Raw genomic sequence first — 10,055 nt, forward strand, 5'->3', positions numbered from 1 at the left:
GCTTATTACTGAATGAGGTAGAAATGTACCTTCTGCCCCACAGCTAGCTAGTGGCTATCTATAACTGAATCATGAATAAAATTGTATTTCACAACAGAACTGCAAGTTGGTCTGTAGCATTTTTTAATGTAAAGGAATCCTAGCAAATTTACTGTTGTATCACCCTGATAGGACAAAGCAACTGCAACACTGGAGGGCACTGGTGGAAGTGAAGGGAGGCAAAAAGGATAAAAATAATTGGTGTGCAGGGAGGAGTTAGGCATTGCTAGGGGGATGCGCCCTGGCCTATTGGATGATGTTCTAAGATGTGGTGATGCTGCTGTGTCATCTCCAGGCTCAACACCTGATTGTGATTATTTATTTTGGATCTGTTCCATGCCCTTTCGTGCCTTCTAGACTGGGTCACTGCAGTGTGCTCATTTCCTCTTTGCTCTCAGGTGCTGACATCCATGTATACAGCTTAATACTGTCTGTCTGAGAGATGCCTCTCCCCATGTGTAGTGTCCTTGGGTGCGCAAGCTATATGTCCGTGGCTTTAAACATCTGGGGCTGGGACTTCCAGAATCAAGGACTTTGCATTGAAAACCCCCCTTCCCCACTTGACTGAAGGAGCCTGAGTTTGTTGAGTTTTATGGCTTATCTGTAATTTATGTTGAAGGGTAAAGGGACTGGGGGCAAGTTGAACCTTCTGTTTGAGTTTTGTTTGTAAAGATTATATGAAATGTGGTTCGGACATATTGGGCTTGGTCACTTTAAAAAAATAAATAAAATAGGTGGCACGTGGTCCTCTCCCAATGTACGTTAAGTGGAATTACACATGCCTTGCTCCTCAATTTGGAGTCTACACTCACTCTGTGCACAGTAAGTGGCAGCCTTCTTTTAGGTGCTGAGCAGGCATGGGTGAAGAGTCTGTGCCCACTCGTAGGGAAGTAAGAGTAGGTGAATGAATGAATTTTTGCCTCACTATGAACCCCTGCAGATGTGAAACTGCAACAGGTGGCTCAATGGTAAGCTATAAATAAAACAGACCAAACACGCCGTGACAGGGCTAGGTAGTTTCTAGCAGGTGGTTCACAGCAGGGGAAAAAAGCTGCAGAACCCACTTATGGAATTTTACATCCCTAGCATTCACACATCTATTTTATTAACAGAATTGGAGAAGTCAGAGATGGAAGAGGGCCATTCTGTCCCTTCTCTCCTCTGCCCAAGCCAATCTCACTCCTTTCACTTATCCAAGGACTGTGGGAGGGCCACGCAGGGCTGCAGCAAAGAAAAAATATGCCTCATAAATACAGAAGGATCACTAGCTTTTACTGCAAGGTGGTATGGCAGGCACAGGGTACAGATGGCTTCTACAAAGTTGCCATTAATGTCATAGAGGGCTTCAAGCTTTCCTTGCACTATATACATTTAAATTGCAGACTGCACACAGTGGATTTGGGGAAGGGGCCAAAGATACTGACCAGTTTATTCCTCTGCAAACAACAAAGAAAAAACTGGGATCAGCCATTACATGAGCTCACTGCCAAGGAAAAGAACTGGCTAAATATAATCAAAGGTAATATTTTAACATGGTTAAAAACTCTTGATTCAGTTTTATCCTCAGGTGCAGCTCCTAGCAAATTCAGTGGTTGCACTGTATGTTTGTTTGAGGGAAGAACTGGTCTTTTATTGCTGAGAAGTTCAAGTATGGAGTGAGTTATGCTAACAAGTTCAAGTAGCACCTATGTCTCTGCTGAACAATTAGGGTTTATGAGCATACAAAATCCATTCAGGGCTCACTCTAGAACCCATATTGTAAGTCATAAGTAGGCCTTGTACAGGATGAATTTCATACTGAGTGCCTATCTAGGATAGTTTGCCTACTATGCATGTATGGTCTGAAATGGCTTCTGTTTTTAGCAGTCACCAAAGCAACCACCTTCTTTACAAGGAAATGCTCCAAGTTGTAAACTATGACTTTTTATAAGCCATAGCCTTCTGTTCCCAATTAATTGTAAAGAGTGAATTAATGAAACAGCATTGATGGAACAGAGAACAAAGAGAAATACCAAGACAGACCTTTCTAGTCCGGTAGCTGGATAATCAAGTGCAGCTAATAGAGAAAGACTTGGCTCCAAACCCATTAGAAAATGTGTTGTTCATGTTCCCTTCATTAAATATATATATATATATTCCTTCAACAGCATGTCCTTAACCTCCATGTAAGACTGAAGTCTTTAACCTGTCCCATTAAATTCCACCACCTACTGAAGTTCCAAATCAACTACCCCTAATGTCTGATCACGCTACCCTCTGAAAAGTACACAACATTCAGTAAAGCAGCAATGGTCGTTTCACATATAGAGATTTATATCTCTTAGAACCCTTAGCACTGGGAGCCATTCTCATACACTAACAATATGCAGACTCCTGTACTGCACTGGTTGTTGGTGTCACAAGTCTGACTCTTGGTGCAAAAGGATAATAGGAAATGCCATGAAAAGGAGACGTACAGCATCCCCAAGCTGGGGTGCAACACTGAGCAGCAGCCCAGGGGATACGTTGTCCCAACTTTCCATTAACTTTAGTTGATTAGTAACAGTGTATTCAGAGAACCCCAGATTCACTTAGAATGTAAGTAAATCAATCTGAGTTGCCATTTGTTTCTTGGGTCCTCTCTATATCGATGATTCTTGCAGGTTCTGTTCCAACATGTCCATGGCATGAGGAGTTAGGATGAAAATCTGCCATATTGGGAAAGCTCAGCAAGGAACTCCCCTACTCCAATAAAGTAAATGACTTGGGATACCAAAGAGAGGAGCAATGACTAATGCTCTGCAGCCAGCCCCTCTCAGGAAGGCAGAGGGACCCTCCTTCCATCATATTTTCCTGAAAATAGAAGACAATATATATTGTTTTTGTTACCAGGCTCTCAAACATGTCATTTAACACAGAACGTTTTTCCCTATACACATTCAGCTTTCATGAAAGAGAGAGAAAAAACACAAATGTAAACTTGTGGCAGCAGCATGTCTATCTAATTCAGAACTAATGCTTCACAATCAATTAAAAGCTAAGAATATATTCTAATGGTAGGAGTCCTTAGATCACTGGCAAGACAGACTTCCAACCCCATGCCACTGCACTGAAATCAGTGGAATTTAGAAACCTAAATGCCTTTGATCTAGGTGAAAGTGTATTGACATTTATATCATGGTAGTCAGCTAAGAATGGCTCCCACTTGTATAGCTCACCAGTGCCATTTCCCTCATGGGTGCACACAGCTGTCGATACCTAGGTGGCAACAATACAATGATGAAGGATATCACCACATTTTTGTTGGTGATATGATGTTTGAGCCGAGGCAGTTCATATACAGGCAGTGGCTGATTCTCAGTACTTCTGCACTGAGGGACAAGACTGTTATTACTTGTGTTTTATCAAATAAGAAAAATGAATTCACATTCAGCAAAAAATATCCCATTTATAAATGAATTGGAATATTAACTCCCTGGCTGTCTGCCTAGTGCTACAAAACTAGTTCACCATTAAGAACTCACTGATCTCCACAATTACACAAAATGACTCAAAGCCACAAAGAGTACAATTTTCAAGGCTGCCCAAGTCACACAAACCCCTAATTAGTCACTTTTGAAAAATATTGCCCATCATCATTCTTCATTTGTTACCTTACACAGTCAACTAGTCCGCTGTAGCTGTCCTCACTTGTTCCTTTGGTTAGTGACTGGAGCCGTGTCTTTATTATTGGAAAATCAAAATGTTCTATGGTAAAGCATAGTGTTGACTTGAACAGATTTATACAGGCAGGGCCAGGAAAGGACCCCTGAATGCTCTTTGAAGACACACATCTTGTCAGTTATCCATACTAAGACTTTTCTTGCTTTATTTTAGTAGACAGCAGAGACCAGAATGATCTCCTCTGCCCCATACCCAGAAAGATGAAGGCAAGTGTGTTAAATGCTGTTTGACTCCCCTTCTAGCCTAAAAAAAGTGCCACGTATTTCCACTGACCTGGTTGAACACTGAACAGTTATTTGTATTGTACAAGAACATACGGACTGCAACATTGATCAGACCATTGGTCTGTCCAGTCTTGCCTTCTGCAATAGCCAACACTTAATGCTTCAAAAAAGGCAAAAAGACTATAATACACCTACCAAGATATTCCTCCTCCTTTCCAAACCAATAGGAAGTTTCATTCATGTCTGTGTGAAGTAGCATATATTGACCTTTAATTTCCATTGAGCTTTCCTGGAGCCATCAGCATTCTTTGTTGGGACATCCTAACAGCACTCAAGGACTGTTTTTAAGGTCCCATTGATACAGCCACCCTCCTCAAAAACACCTCTTCACTACTCTATGGTACAGCTGTTGAGGTGCCTATCTCAAAGCACAGACACGAAGGGGATTGTTCTTCAAGTGACGGTCCCTATGTGGATTCCAAACGTGTTATAAAAAGCCTCTTACCATCACACGGATTGACACAGACTGCTGCCACAGAGCCAGCCACATAACCAGCTAGAAATAACTGATAAAATGGGGCTCTGTCATCCAGAGACTCCTGTCCGCCTCTGTTCAAATGTGCAAATAATGGAAAGTAGATGATGGAGAAGGAAACATCCCTGAGAAAAGAAGACACCATGTTTACATAACACCCCTTGATCAGCAGTTCTCACCAATGAAAGGAGAAAATGAGAAATGTACCATTACCACCTCAATAAAATGGCTCCAAGACCCCTGTAGAGTCCCTTAATGCCTTGCGTATGCAGAAGTGCATCTGCTATGTGTGTAGCAGATAATCTGTTTGTAAGTGCAGCAGGTCCAATGTTGTATGCTCTAGTCAGGGGAGAGCTGACAGCTACACGTTTGCAGCCAGAACTTGAACAGTGGATTCCACTCACAAGCTGTTGAGATGCTGAAATGAAGCCGGAAATGTCAAGCTTACTTATTTCCTGGCACTCTTCCTGAAGTTTCAGATCTAGTTCTTCATCCTCAGTTCAGATGAGGCTGGAGAATCTGGTCATGGCCACCACCCAAATCACCTTCTTACAAGAACTGGCCTGCACTCAAGAAGTCTCATACCAAAGCTGCTACTTCTCGCTGATCTTTCCCAACCACTGAACGGTGCTCCTACCTGACAAGACATTGCCAATTCTATATTACCACACCCAATCAGCCACAACAGACTGACAGAAGATCAGTACAAGATTCCTCTTTGTCCTCCATTCCCCTGGGGCCAAAGTGTTGTACAGTACAAAGATTGATCTGCACTGATTGTTGCTCTCAGGCAGTGAGAGCTAAAACCTGAAATAATATTAACAGCTCCATCATTCATGACTTCAGAGATCTGTGTGTAAATGAAAATGTGGCTCTTTAGCACAGACACATTAGCACCCAGAAATTGACACTCAAAGCCAAGCACATTGTAAATGAGGGGGGTAAGTGCTCAATTACCTACTCTCCCTGATTCCTGTAGTTGGATTTTCAGCATCTCCATGGGAGTGGTGATGATGACCTGGCATGTTCCAGCACCCACAGCCTGCCACCATCTCTCTGGATATGGTCAGTCCCGTTCTAAAATGGAGACAAAAAGATTATGGTATAGCAATCTCTGTTTAGACCACAAATCATACAGGAGCAACAGAATACCTCACTGCCAATCTCATCATCTGTAACCTTATTCCAGTGCAGAGTCTAAAAGGTAGTAACTTCTTCCAATCAACAAGTTAATTACCTAGCACTATACCCAACACTGTGCTGCATCTGCTACTTAACATCTTGGGCAGCATAAGGTGCTGTATATAACTAGCAGTTTTGTTAAACAGCTGAGTTACTTTCAGTTCTATTCAAAGCAAGGGGGGAAAGTTAAGATTAATAAAACTGGCAGAAAAAGCCATGTCTACCCTATGAGAAGTTTTCTTCATTTTCCTCCACCATACACGTTTTATGCTTCTAGCTGCTGTGTAATGATGGCCAAACATTACAAGTGTGTTTGCAACCTAACAGGCTATTGTAATATTAAATTGTTATGAACATATTAGTTCAGTTTTTAAAACTTTACTAATTTTGTGCCCTTCTGTACACGTTCAGAGTTCGAGAGAAGCTGGCCTCCATTTATTTCAGCGGGACTACCTGATGTGGGACTGCCTTGGTCTTACCTCTGGAAGTAAGGTAAGACCAAGGCAGATAATCTGTTCCACTGTAATGAACTAGTAACAGCCAAAGCAGAAGTCAAGTGTAAGAAGCCCTCAATGATAGGGGGATTTGGGTACTAACCTGGGCTGTTGGAACCTGTGGGTCAATTCCTCCCGCTCTGGGGCAGGGAGTTGAGCGAGCTTTTTCTCTTGAAATTGTTGTAATTAACTATTAACTGGGCCAAGCATAATTTGAGAAGCCCTGTGTGGTACAGTGGTTAGAGTACTCTACGTGGGGGTGGAAGCTCCAGGTTCAATTCCTCCTTGTGAGAAATACCCTTTTCTCTTGACGCTCTTCCACTGTAATTAACTATGAATTGGGCCAAAGGACACTTCCCAAAAGAGATGCCTTCTGTGGTGTAGTGGTTGGGGCTCTTGTATGGGCTATTAGAGTACCTGGTTCAATCCTTGCTGTGAGCAAGGGCTTTACAATGTGTATCAGCTGCCTGTGGGGCTGTTTTATTTAAATATTCCTTGAGCTACATTAAAAAAGAAATCACTCTCTTGTCCCCCGTGGCTAGGCTACCCACCCAGGCAGTGGGAGACCCCAGGCCCATTCTTAACCGGCTGAGCGAGGTGTTGGAATAAGCTCTTGCACTTTTGAGGTCAGCAGCCTATCAAGCAATTCTGAGCCTTTCACTGGCCCAATTCATAGTTCATTAAACCGGAACAGCTTCAAGCAGCTGGGCATTCCCTGTCGAAAGCCCTTCTCCTCGGCCAGCAGAGGTGGCAATTGAACCAGTGTGTTCAACTGCCCAGCAGAGCTACCCTAACTACCATTCTGTAGCAGGCTTCTTGTGCTTTGCTATTGCTTCACACAAGTCATACAACTGAAGTGGAACAGCGTCAAAAAGAGCAGCCCACACCAGCCTATCCTTTAGCTCAGCAATTAAGGCACTCGCTTGAGAGATGCCAGACCCCCTTTTACAGACTTTCTGCTCATCAAGCAGATGGGGGAAGTGACCCATGGTCTCCCACATCAGGTCCCTAATCACTGGGATGGGGGCAGACAGCAGGCTTCTGCTGCCTTCCCCCCACTGGTTTTGTATGGTGTTGAGGTGTCTATGGGTGTGTGAGAGGCACTGTGGAGCTCCCTTTCCTCTGCACACCTGCAGGGGTGGGTGTGGAGAGAAGAGCTCTAAACTCCGTCTCCACCCACTTCTCTGGGCGCTCAGCTGCTGTGTTCAGCCATCTTTTCCCATGCCACTGAAAGCTGAAGTGGATTCACATCCACTGGCCGCATAAGGCACAATGTCCATTCCCAGCTCCAAGAACAGAGCAATATTTTGGGCACATCAGTGCAACCTGAGTCCAAGCTCCACAGTAGCATCCTGTTTGCTTTGCATGAGCAACATACAAGAACATGAGTGACTCTGTTTGCTTGTGATCTGCTTTGAATTCTGGTATTGCAGCATGGGTGCCAGGCCCTACTCTCACTGCTCGTGCAATGTCATGAAACTCACCAGCAAGGTGACAGGCTCTGCTTACACATCACAGTCCAGTCATCAAGGAGACTGTTTGCAATGTTAGATTTATTCTTTGACTTTGAATGCTTCGATTAAACCCTACCCCCTATGTAGACATACCCTATCACAGTGGGTCTCAAACTTTTTTACTGGTGACCCCTTTCACATCACAAGCCTCTGAGTGTGACCCCCTGCCAATAAATTAAACACACTTTTTAATATATTTAACACCACTATAAATGCTGGATCCAAGTGGGGCTTGGGGTGGAGGTTGACAGCTTGTAACCCCCCCATGTAATGACCTTGTGACCCCCTGAGGGGTCCTGACCCCCCAGTTTGAGAACCCCTGCCCTATCATTTCAGTTACATCAGCTGGCTCCAGTACCAACACACTGTATCAAAGGCAAAGCCACTGGGCCGAAGTATTGTGTCTTCTCGCCAGGCTCTGCCCAGTCCCCTCCCACACTGTTGCCTGGAGTTTATTGGCAAAGGCTTAGGCCTGCTCTGCTCTAGAGAAGGTATCCAGGGATAACTGTCAGTTGGGCTGTAATTATTTGACCCCTGTAGCTACACTGGATTGAGCCCTAGTGTGCGTGCAAGTTTATCAGTCCCAAGGTGTTGGCTAGCCACACAGCTCGTTTTGCTTCCTAAACCAGACTAAAAACGTTTTTAGAAGGTCTCTTTCTATAAGTCTATAATATATAACTAAACTATTGTTGTATGTAAAGTAAATAAGGTTTTTAAAATGTTTAAGAAGCTTCATTTAAGATTAAATTAAAATGCAGAGCCCCCCGGACCGGTGGCCAGGACCTGGGCAGTGTGAGTGCCACTGAAAATCAGCTCGCATGCCACCTTTGGCACATGTGCCATAGGTTGCCTACCCCTGGTTAATACACTTAAGCAGCATGGGTCACACACATGTGAGAGAGAACTCGGAATTTGCCCAACACTGAAACAAATGACATTAATGGCTTGTAAAATGGTTGCAATAAAAACCAGTACATTTTGTTGGATAATTTTTCATTTGCCACACTAAAGATCTGTAAAATTCATTTACTTTGCCAAATACCAGCAATACGTAGCACAAATCAGATTATCTAACAAACTCCTTTATTTTGGCTCCTCACCACTATCCAGCCTTAGTGGGTGGGAGAAATTATTTTAAATGTTAGATTAAAAGCTATAACAACCCATTAAAACTTTTAGAATCTATCCCAAATTAAAGGCAACCTTCCATTGCTGGAAAGGTGAGACTGGATGTTTTTGTTAAACATCCATAGTGTCAAGATTCCTTGTTGGGAATCCAATATACAGTGGGAACTCTCCCAATATCGATGAGCCTTTAAAACAGATGTTTGGCAGAGAAAGAATTTATATCGAAGTTAAGGGAAAAATTCTTTACTGAGAAAGTAAACACCTAAAGCTAGGCAGTGTCTACAGATAGGAAAAAAATGGAACTACGCCTGTTTACAATGGTAAGCACCACTTCAAAACCATTAAACGTTCCATTGTGGCTTGACCAGATTGACTAGCCTTCAAAATTCACAGGAGCCAAGGTGTGCATTATGAAAAACACAGATGCTACAAAAAACAGTCTACTTTGCCTAGATAGTAGCAGTAAAAGTCACTGAGGGAAAATAATTAGGATGTCTGCCTTTATATTTTTCTTAAATTCCATATTAAAATGCTGGCTTTTGTGTTAAGGGATCATTTATTGCTTAGTCTCCATTCACATGCTCTGAAAGCTTCTTTTCCTTGGCAAAGATTTCTGCACTATGTGGTTTTGGCTCCTAAAAACTAAACTCTCTTGAAGTAGATTTATCAGAGGGGAACATTCTTTAGGTATAGTGAACCTGTGAACAAAAAGTAGCTACCTTAAGAACTAACTTTCCAATTTGATAAAAGTGGATTTATAGAGGATCCTGGCATACCCATCTCCCTCTCTAACACATCCCAATCCTGGATGTGAATCCTTCCCTGGACATGAACTGATAGAAAGGCATGGTCTATGCAGTACATAAAGGACCCTCATATACTACTTGGCAGAGTCAAAACCCTTGCTGTAGTGAGTGTGTCCTTAAACTTTAATTGGCCTCCTCTTAGGTATGGATATCATGATTACATTCGATATATTAGGCCTCTCACAAATCCAGACGAGACCTGAAAACTGGATCCCTCAGCTGCTTTTAACTAACTTTTAACAGCTGCTTTTAACTAACTGCTCTGTGCCCATAACTGAGTTCCTTGCTTGCCAACTGGCTACCAGCACTTGCACATCAGAGCATGGAAACAATAGAAAGTTTGGATAAAATGTATAATAACAATAACAACAATTTAAAAAACGCTCTAAAAACTTCCAGTCTTATGAGATTTTTTTCTAGTGGTTGGTATT

The 10,055-nt window shown here is 42.7% G+C and overlaps 1 pseudogene; it reads right to left on the reverse strand.

Moving 5' to 3' along the window:
• Positions 1-2,713: 2,713 nt before the first annotated feature.
• LOC135877907 (mitochondrial glutamate carrier 1-like) lies at positions 2,714-7,165 on the reverse strand (annotated as a pseudogene).
• Positions 7,166-10,055: the final 2,890 nt, after the last annotated feature.

Source organism: Emys orbicularis, chromosome 4, assembly GCF_028017835.1.
Source record: "Emys orbicularis isolate rEmyOrb1 chromosome 4, rEmyOrb1.hap1, whole genome shotgun sequence".
Taxonomy (NCBI): Eukaryota; Metazoa; Chordata; order Testudines; family Emydidae; genus Emys; species Emys orbicularis.